Source organism: Hemitrygon akajei, chromosome 25 (genome assembly GCF_048418815.1).
Source record: "Hemitrygon akajei chromosome 25, sHemAka1.3, whole genome shotgun sequence".
Lineage (NCBI taxonomy): Eukaryota > Metazoa > Chordata > Chondrichthyes > Myliobatiformes > Dasyatidae > Hemitrygon > Hemitrygon akajei.
This window is the reverse complement of record NC_133148.1, coordinates 40,015,917-40,025,909: the sequence shown is the minus strand read 5'-3', so window position 1 is coordinate 40,025,909 and position 9,993 is coordinate 40,015,917. Positions and strand designations below refer to the sequence as shown.

General features: G+C 49.7%; 1 protein-coding gene across 1 annotated transcript in view; it reads left to right on the top strand.

The window, feature by feature from the left end:
* The first annotated feature begins 454 nt into the window (after positions 1-454).
* Positions 455-9,993, top strand: part of LOC140716543 (F-box only protein 46-like) — a 32,709-nt gene continuing 23,170 nt past the window's right edge. The window contains 1 exon segment of the mRNA XM_073029356.1: positions 455-871. The gene's annotated coding sequence lies outside the window, so the exon portion shown is untranslated.

The following is a 9,993-nucleotide window of genomic DNA, read 5'->3' as shown; positions in this document are numbered from 1 at the left end:
TTAAACTACCCAGAGGGGGGAGATGCGGCATGCAGAGGGTTAAGAGGGAGATGTGGTTTGCTGAGGGTTAACATTGCCTGCGCTCACTCCAGCATTACCCTACCCAGAGGAGGGAGATGCGGCATGCAGAGGGTTAAGAGGGAGATGTAGTTTGCAGAGGGTTAACTGCCTGCGCTCACTCCAGCATTAAACTACCCAGAGGAGGGAGATGTGGTTTGCTGAGGGTTAACACTGCCTGCGCTCACTCCAGCATTACCCTACCCAGAGGAGGGAGATGTGGTTTGCTGAGGGTTAACACTGCCTGCGCTCACTCCAGCATTACCCTACCCAGAGGAGATGCGGCACGCAGGGGGTTAACCCTCACTCCCCAGTTCGGAGCAGTGAGGCTCGTCCCTCACAAGCTGGCGCTGGCGGCTCGGAGTAATCCCTCCGTCCATATATAGACATGCCGTGAATTCTCCGCCGTGATAGGCTCCCGGCCCCTCGCAAGTGTCTGTCAACAAATGGCCTCCCTCCTCCGGCGCTGCAGATGTCAGGGGCAGGAGGGATCTAGCTTGGCGAGCCCCTCGCCTCCCGCCCCGGCAGGCAGCGTCACCCTGATCCCGACTCAGGCGGAGGGGACCCGGAGACACTCAGGATGCCTCTCGCCCGGCAACCGGAGCTAATCGCCTGTCTGTGCCCCAGCTGATCGGTGTGCGCGACTGAGCGAGACCGTGTGTCTGAGTGTGCGTGTGCGTGTGTGTATTACGCGTGTCTCCCCCCAAGACCGTCCCACTCGAGGCCTGGGTTGCATGGACGAGCGGGGCGCTCGATTAGTGTCAACACTGGACAGAAGACGCCACGCTCGGGCAGCTGCCTCTTTGTGATGAAGGTGAGCTGTTAATCCGGGGAAGGGGCGAAGTGGCTTTGGGGATTAGTTGCGCGTCAGTTTCGGCCGCGATCTGTTGTTTCTTGTTACACTTGTGGAGTTACAATCTCCCACCCCCCCACCCCCCACCCCGGGTCCGATCCAGTGCGTCTCCCTCGACAGCCAGTTGTTGGCTCGGCTCGGGTGATCCTGGGCTCTGCGCGTCCAGCTCGGCTCTTGTGTTGACATCTCCTGCCAGCCACGCGTTTCCCCCCCACCACCCCACCCCCGTCACTGGGGCCTCCGTCCTCCCGGGGTGTGTTGGTGAATCAGAACCAGCTCACTGTCACCGGCGTGTGTGCGCTGAGATCTGCTAACTTTGCGGCAGTGAACAATGATGGTACAGAGGCGAAACTGAATTGCAGTGAATATGTAATTCAATGAGTAGGGCAGGAACGGTAAATAATTGAAAAGTGGCGAGGCAGTGTTCATGGGTTCATTCAGAAATCAGAGCAGAGGGGAAGAAGCTGAGTGTGTGTCTTCAGGCTCCTGTCCCTCCTCCCTGACGGTAGCAATGAGAGGAGGGCATGTCCTGGGTGGTGGGGGTCCTTAATGATGGATGCTGCCTTTTTTTGACGCATCGCTCCTTGAAGCTGTCCGGGATGGATGCTGGGGACAGTTTACAACTCTCTGCAGTTTATTTCGATCCTGTGCAGTAGCTCCCCCCCCCCCCCCCCCCCATACCCGACGGTGATGCTCTCCACGGGATAGCTGTAGAAATTTGCAGGGGACCTGGGATTTTCCACAGCTCCCCCAACACACACACACAACAGTCTTGGGATAAACACCCCATCCCCTCAGAAACTGGGTTAAACTGATCACTGCTGTTTTAAAAGAAAACTCCCGCTGTTATTGTGGAACTCAGCAGTGGGAAGTCTGAAGTTTAATTGAGTACTGCGCATCGGCCCGGGAGGAACTGGTCGGCCTGGGCACGGGCTGCGGAGTTGGACGTGGTTCAGTGGCGGGGACTGTGGCTGCAGCAGTGAGCGACTGGTATCGATCGCCTCTGGGGCGGTGTTGCGGGCGGCCTTTCCAATCCGGGCCAGCCTGCCGATCAATAACTGATAACGAAAACATCGCGTGTGTGTGGGGTGGGGGGGGGGGGGGCTTTATTTAACAGGCGCTTCCAGGAAATAAACTTGCACTGACGCCTCTTTCTGCGAGGTAGGCAGTGTTGATACGTCTGGTCAGAGGTCACAGGTGAAGGTTGAGGGGGATTCCATCACCACTCTGTCTCTACCACCCTCCCCATTGTAGAGGGCACAAGGCTCACCAGGGTAACTAGCCCAACTCTCAGATTTCCACCCCCCCAATTCCAAGTTGGGGTGCTGTGGGGCTTCTTACTGACCTGTACAGATTCCTGCCCCTCCCGGGTCAGTTTGCCCAATTCCCTAACTAACTCATTGTGGGGTCATTTCCCCAAGTCCCGGACTCTTGGGGGCAGGGGGCAGCTGCCTGATGGGGGGTGTGTGTGTGCGTTTGTCTCTGTGTGTGTTTGGGGGTGTCACTTGCCCAATTTCCTTGACTCTTATTCCCTAAGTCACTGACTCTTTTGGGGGCAGGGGGCAGCTGCCTGATGGGGGTGTGTGTGTGTGTGTGTGTGTGTGTGTGTGTGTGTGTGTGTGTGTGTGTGTGTGTGTGTGTGTGTGTGTGTGTGTGTGTGTGTGTGTGTGTGTGTGTGTGTGTGTGTGTGTCACTTGCCCAATTTCCTTGACTCTTATTCCCTAAGTCACTGACTCTTTTGAGGGGAGGGAATGGGAGGTGTCAGTTTCTTAATCCCTAACCCCTCGAGGGAGTCAGTTGCCCAATTCCTTGACTCATCCTGGGGGGGGAGGGAGGGAGGGAGTTTTGTTATCTTGAGCGTCAGGAGACCAGACAAAGCTGATCTTCTGAGCTTGAATTAGATTCAGCTTTTATCGAGGTTACCGGTAAAACTGCAATTTGATAACACATGGTGGCCACAGGAAGGTTTAATTATGTAAATAGACCAGGTACTGATTTACAGAATAACTTGATTACACACAGGTCTAACAGTAAATCCTATTTTTTTTTACAACAATGGGTGCACACCATAGCCTAATCAGCGGTTCATTGTTGCTACCGTATTCAATGCCTTTGCAGTTCCCCTGTTACCACGTAAATACAACCCTGCTTGATGAAGTCCTACTGAAGGGCCCCGGCCCGAAATGTCCACTGTTTATTCCCCCTCCATAGATGCTGCCCGACCTGCTGAGTTCCTCCAGCATTTTCTCTGTGTGTTGGTCTGGATTTCCAGCATCTGCAGAATCTCGTGTCCACATCCATATTTACTAGTTAATGATCATCATTATGTGCCGTGTTGTATGATGTGGGAGATCACGGTCTTTCTCGGCAAATTTTTCTACAGAAGTGGTTTGCCATTGCCTTCTTCTGGGCAGTGTCTTTACAAGACGGGTGACCCCCCCCCCCCCCCCCCAGCCATTAAAGTCAAAGCTGATTTGATTATCAGAGTACATGTATGTCACCATCCAGATGGCCTACTCCTGCTCTTATTTCTTATGAATATAAACCTATGACACTCTTCGTCTTGTGGGCATACTCAGCAAATCTATAGAATAGTAACTATAACAGGATCAATGAAAGATCGCCCAACCAGAGAACAGAAGACAACAAACCGTGGAAATGCAAATATAAATAAATAGCAATAAATAACGAGAACTTGAGGTAAAGAGTCCTTAAAGTGAGATCATTGGTTGTAGGAACATTTCATTGGATGGGCGAGTGAGTGTGGTTATCCCCTTTTCTTTAACAGCCTGATGGTTGAGGGGTGGTAACTGTTCTTGAACCTGGTGGTGTGAGTCCTGAGGCTCTTGTACCTTCTACCCGATGGCAGCAGTGAGAAAAGAGCATGACCCGAGTGGGTGGTGGGGATCTCTGGTGATGGATGCTGCTTTCCTATGACAACGTTTCATGTAGATGTGCTCAGTGGTTGGGAAGGCTTTACCAGTGATGGACAGGGCCGAATCCACTACTTTTGGTAGGATTTTCCATTGTCAATACTCTTCAGAGATTGTCTGCCTGGCGTCAGTGGTCACATAACCAGGACTTATGATCTGCACCGGTTGCTCGTACGACCATCCACCACCTGCCCCCATGGTTTCACCTGACCCTGATCGGGGGCTAAGCAGATGCTACACCTTGCCCAAGGTGACCTGTAGGATAGCAGAGGGAAGGAGCACCTTACACCTCCTTTGGTAGAGACGCATCTCCACCCTGCACCCATATTAATTATTTGCCCTCTCTGTTCTTTCCTCTCCACAAAACAATAACGATGTGAACAGGTTGAGGTTGGCTATTTTGAATCAAGATCAGGCTTCACAGGAACAGGCCCTTCTGGCCTCCAGCCCCCCCCCCCCCCCCCCCCAGTTACACTAATGTGACCAATTGACTTACTAAACGGTAGGTCTTTGGAAGGTGGGAGGGAACAGGAGAATCCAGGGGAACCCCCACACGATGATGGGAAGAATGTTACGGAGTGGGCAGGGTCGCTGGCGGTTCAAGGCGTTAGGCTGACCGCTGCATCACAGTGGTAACTGTCGTTGCCATTGGCATACGTGGTGAAATCTGTTGTTTTGTGGCAGCAGTACAGTGCAAGGCAAAGCTGCGGCAAATAAGGAAATGGTGCAAAAGAGGCGTTCACGGGTTCAACGTCCATTCAGGAATCGATGGCGGAGGGGAAGAAGCTGTTCCTGAATCGTTGAGTATCAGTCTTCAGGCTCCTGTACCTCCTCCCTGATGGTAGTAATGAGAAGAGGGCATGTCCTGGGTGGTGAGGGTATTTTAATGATGCCTTCTTTAGGCATCACCGTTTGAAAATGTCCCAGATTGGGGGGTGGCTTTTGGCCAAAAGGTCTTGCGATCTTGTATACTGGACTTCTAATAAATGTTACATTGGGAGACGCTCCTTCCCTCTGCTGGCCTGCAGGTCATGCTTGGGCAAGATGTAGCACCTGCTTAACCCTCCTAATCCCCCCTCGCACCCCCACACCCCCGATCAAGATCACTTGAGCAGGAGGTTGATGGTTGTATGAGCAGCCAGTGCAGATCACAAGTCCTGGCGCCAGGCAGACAATCTCTGAAGAGTATTGATAATGGCTGGGGTCATCTGAATTGTAAAGACACTGCCCAGAAGAAGGCAATGGCAAACCACTTAGAAACATAGAACATTACAGCACAGAAACAGGCCTTTTGGCCCTTCTTGGCTGTGCTGAACCATTTTCCTGTCTAGTCCCACTGACCCAAGCCTGGACCTTATCCCTCCATACACCTCTCATCCATGTACCTGTCCAAGTTTTTCTTAAATGTTAAAAGTGACCCGCAATTACCACTTCATCTGGCAGCTCATTCCACACTCCCACCACTCTCTGTGTGAAGGAGCCTCCCCCCCACCAATGATCCCTTTAAACTTTTCCCCCTTCACCCTAAACCCATGTCCTCTGGTTTTTATCTCCCCTAGCCTCAGTGGAAAAAGCCTGCTTGCATTCACTCTATCTATACCCGTCATAATTTTATACACCTCTATCAAATCTTCCCTCATTCTTCTACGCTCCAGGGAATAAAGTCCTAACCTATTCAACCTTTCTCTGTAACTCAGTTTCTCAAGTCCCGGCAACATCTTTGTAAACCTTCTCTGCACTCTTTCAACCTTATTAATATCCTTCCTGTAATTCAGTGACCAAAACTGCACACACTTCTGTAGAAAAATTTGCCAAGAACAGTCATGGTCATGGAAAGACCGTGACTGGCCACGTCGTACAACACGGAATATAATGAATGAACAGTCCTCCATACTGGGAGGCAGTGGAACTGGTTAGAATGCTCTCCGTCACACATCTGTAGAAATTTGTGGGTGTCTTTGGTGACAATCCTAATCTCCTCTAGTTCTTAACGAAGTTTATCCACGGTGATTGCATCCATCTGCTGAGCCCAGGAAAAATCGCCCAGGAATTTAAAACTGCTCACTTTTTCCACTGCTGACCCCTTCGACAAGGGCCGTGTGTTTTCCCAACTTCTCCTACCTGAAGTCCACAGTCAGTTCCTTGGTTTTGCTGAGGTTGAGTGTGAGGTTGTTGTTGCAACAATGATACTACGCAACCAGTCATTCCACTTTCTACAGGGCATGTCAGGAGTGTCATGGAAGCCTCTCTGCTCATACTGGCTCATAAAGGATTGTCCAAGAGTGCATGCCCAGCTCTAGCAACACTCCTGGGTCAGCATGGAGCCAACTGGTCCAAAGGACTTATTCCCGTCTTGTATAACTCTGACTCTAAACGCAGCCAATAAGATCCTCGAATGAGTGCTCTCGTCAGCAGTGACTCGACCCGAAAAAAGTATTTCAAAGGCTGGAAAGCACATTGGGATGTTCTAAAGTGTTCGAGTGAAGTGCTGTGGCTAAGTCCGCCGGACCTGACCGAGTGTATTCCGAGGCACTGAGGGTGGCATGGTAGCGTAGTGGTTAGCGCAACGCTTCACAGTACCAGCGACCCGGGTTCAATTCCCGCCGCTGCCTGTAAGGAGTTTGTACATTCTTCCCGCGACTGGGTGCTCCGGTTTCCTCCCACAGTCCAAATACGTACCGGTCAGTAGGTTAACTGGTCATTGTAAATTGTCCTGTGATTTGGCCAGGGTTAAATTGTGGTGTTGCTGGGCGGTGTTGCTCAAAGAGTCAGAAAGACCAACACTGTGCTGTATCTCAATCAATGAACATCGAGTAGCTAGGGAAGAATTTCTGGGATCCTGGCACGGATAATTGTTTCAGTTTTAGATTTGGGGCCCAACGAATCCATGCCGCCCATGTGGGCTACTAACCTGTGGCCTTTGGACTGTGGGAGGAAACCAGAGCACCCGGAGGAAACCCACGCGGTCACGGGGAGAACGTGGAATCTCCTCACAGGCGACGGCGGGAATGGTGTTAGCATTAGTCAGGTGTGAGGTACTGGAAGATTGGAGGGTGGTTAATGTTGTGTGTTTATTTAAAGAGGGCTGCAAGATCAAGCACGGGGAATGTGAGGGTGCTGAACCCAACATCAGGGGTAGGTAGGAGTGTTACTGGAGATACAGAATCGACCTGCACTTGGATAGGCAAGCACTGATTAAAATCTCGGGATTCTGGAAGTCCAGAGCAACACACACACAAAACGCCAGAGGAACTCAGCAGCCAAGTTCCCTCTTGAGGTGTGCGCGTGTGCTTAAAAGAATTTAAACTGCGTACAAAAGGTTGTCACCCTCTACCTCATCGGCACGTTCAGTATATTTCACGATTGTACACAATCTCATTTCTTTTCCGGTTTCTGATGCAGATGGTGTTGACAGTGTGGAGTTGGTGATGATTTGTCTGCAGATTTTAGAACTGGCTTATTTATGCTTTTTTTTTAATTGAAGAAATAATTCGGTGTGCACGTGTTGTTGTCACCGGGCAAAAAGTTGCACAGCGTACGACTGGCCGTGACAGATTAGAGGGAGCATTGCTCCGCAGGTCAGGCAGCGTCTATGGAGAGGGACAAGAGTCAATGTTTCAGGCCGAGTGTCACGTGAAGGGTTAGTTTCCATTTCGGACAAAAGCCGCTTCTACCGTGCTGGTCATCGATTGGCCCGTTTGAAGGGTGCAGCGGCTGTTTCCCAGTGGTTGCCTTGTGTGCCCCAGCACTGGTGTCCACTTTTGGGTGCTTGGGGCTTCATGCTGAGGTTGTGACCGGTGCTGAAGAGCCATTGGGAAAGTGCTGCAGATATGGGAGGGCCCACATGTGCGCTTAGCTAAATAACTGTTTGTTGAATGTTTAGTTTGTAGTCGTGTAACTTTGGGAGACTTGATGGGGTACCCGCTGAGTTTGAAGTGTTACTGAATGTTTAGTCTCACAGTTTCTGTAACGGATGGTCGCTTAGCTACTTGATCGAACGTTTAACTGTCTGTAAATGAATGGTTAATGTATTTACTTGTAGTCCATGTCCTCTGTCTCACTTATCAAACCGGTGAACCTGCTTCCTTGTTACACTAAGACCCTTTTTCGGCCAAAAACGTCCACTGCTTATCCCTCTCCATGATGCTGCCTGAAGGTAGGATTAGAATAGCCGGCTTGGATCTGTGCATGGGAGACCATGTCTCACAAATTGGATTGAATTTTTTTGAAGAAGCGGCCAAGAGTTTCGGCGAGGGCAGGGCGGTAAGACATGAACGTGGTCTTTAGCAAGCCCTTTGAGAAGGTCCCATGTGGTGGCCTGATCCTGCTGAGCTGGCCAATTGGGTACAAGACTGGCTTGGTGATGGGAGTCAGTCCAAAGACAAAGTCTAACATCATGCACAAGTGTATGTGTGCACAGGTGCAATGAAAGCCTTACTTGCAGCAGCGTGAGAGGCTCAGAGAGTCAAGTATTGGAATTGGCTTATTATTGTGTCGTACCAGTGAAAAGCTTGTCTGGTATGCTGTTCATACAGATCAAAGATTGGGAAGACTAATCTCGGTTGTATAGTGCATACGTGCTTTTCAAAGCTAAATTTAATTCAAAACTAATTCAAAGTAAATTTTTATCAACAAAGTACATATATGTCGCCATATACAACCCTGAGATTCATCTTCCTGAGGGCATACTGGATAAATCCATAATAGAATAATGATTATACTAGAATCAATTTTAGACCACACCACTTGAGTGTTCAACCACAGTGTGGAAGATGACAAAACTGTGCAAATACAAAATAATAATAAATATCAGGATCATGAGATGGAGAGTCCTTGAAAGTGAGCCCAGAGTTGTGGGAACAGTTCAATTTTGGGGCAAGTGAAGTTATCCCCTCTGGTTCAAGGGCCTGATGGTTGAGGGGTAATAGCAATTCCTGAACCTGGTGGTGCGAGTCGTGAGGTTCCTGTGCCTTCTTCCTGATGGCAGCAGCGTGAAGAGAGCATGGCCTGGGTGGCGGGGGTCCCTGATGACGAATGCTCCTTTCCTGCAAGAACGCTTCATGCAGACGCGCTCAATGTTGGGGAGGGCATTCCCCATGGTGGACTGGGCCGTATCCATTACTTTTTGTAGGATTTTCCGCTCAAAGGCGTTGGTGTTTCCGTACCAGGCTGTGATGCAGCCAGTCAATACACTCTCCACCGCACATCCATAGAATTTTGACAAAGTTTTTGGATGTCATGCCAAATATTCCCAAGTGCCTAAAGAAGTAGAGGCACTGCCATGCTTTCTTTGTAATTGCACTTGCGTGCTGGGCCCAGAACTTCGTCTGAAGAATTGAAAGTTGCTGATTCTCTCCACCTCTGATCATCCAATGAGGAGGACTGGCTGGTTTCCTTCCCCTGACGTCAATAATCAGCCCTTTGGTCTTGCTGACATTGAGCTGTAGTTACGACATCACTCATCCAGATCTTCAGTCTCCCTCTTATATGTTGATTCATCACCACCTTTGATTTGCCCGACGATAGTGGTGAGGGTACTTTGATAATAAAAGTACTTTGAATCTTGGAATTCATTTCACAGTGCACTGAGCTGGAAGTAGGTAAAGTAATAACATAATGGGTTTATACAACATAAACCAGGAGATTATAGACCAATGAGTCTGACATCAGTTATGGAAAAGTTATTTGAAGGTTTTCTAAGGGACTGGATATGTAAATATTTGGATATATATGGACTGATTAAGGATAGTCAGCGTGGCTTCACACTTGTAGGTCATGTCTAACCAATCTTAAAGAGTTCTTCAAGAAAGTTACCAGGAAAGTGGATGAAGGCAGGGCAGTGAATGAACTTTAGTGAGGCACTTGACAAGGTCCCGCATGGTCAAGAAGGTTCAGTCACTCAGCATTCGAGATGAGCTGGTAAATTGGATTAGACATTGGCCTTGTGGGAGAAGCCAGAGAGTGGTAGTAGAGGGTTCCCTCTCTGACTGGAAGTCTGTGACTAGTGGTGTGCCACAGGGGTTGGTGCTAGCTGCTTTGCTGTTTGCCATCTATATCAGTGATCTGGATAATAATGTGGTTAACTAGATTGGCAAATTTGCGGAAGACGCCAGGATTGGGGGTGTAGTGCACAGCGAGGAAGGCTATCAT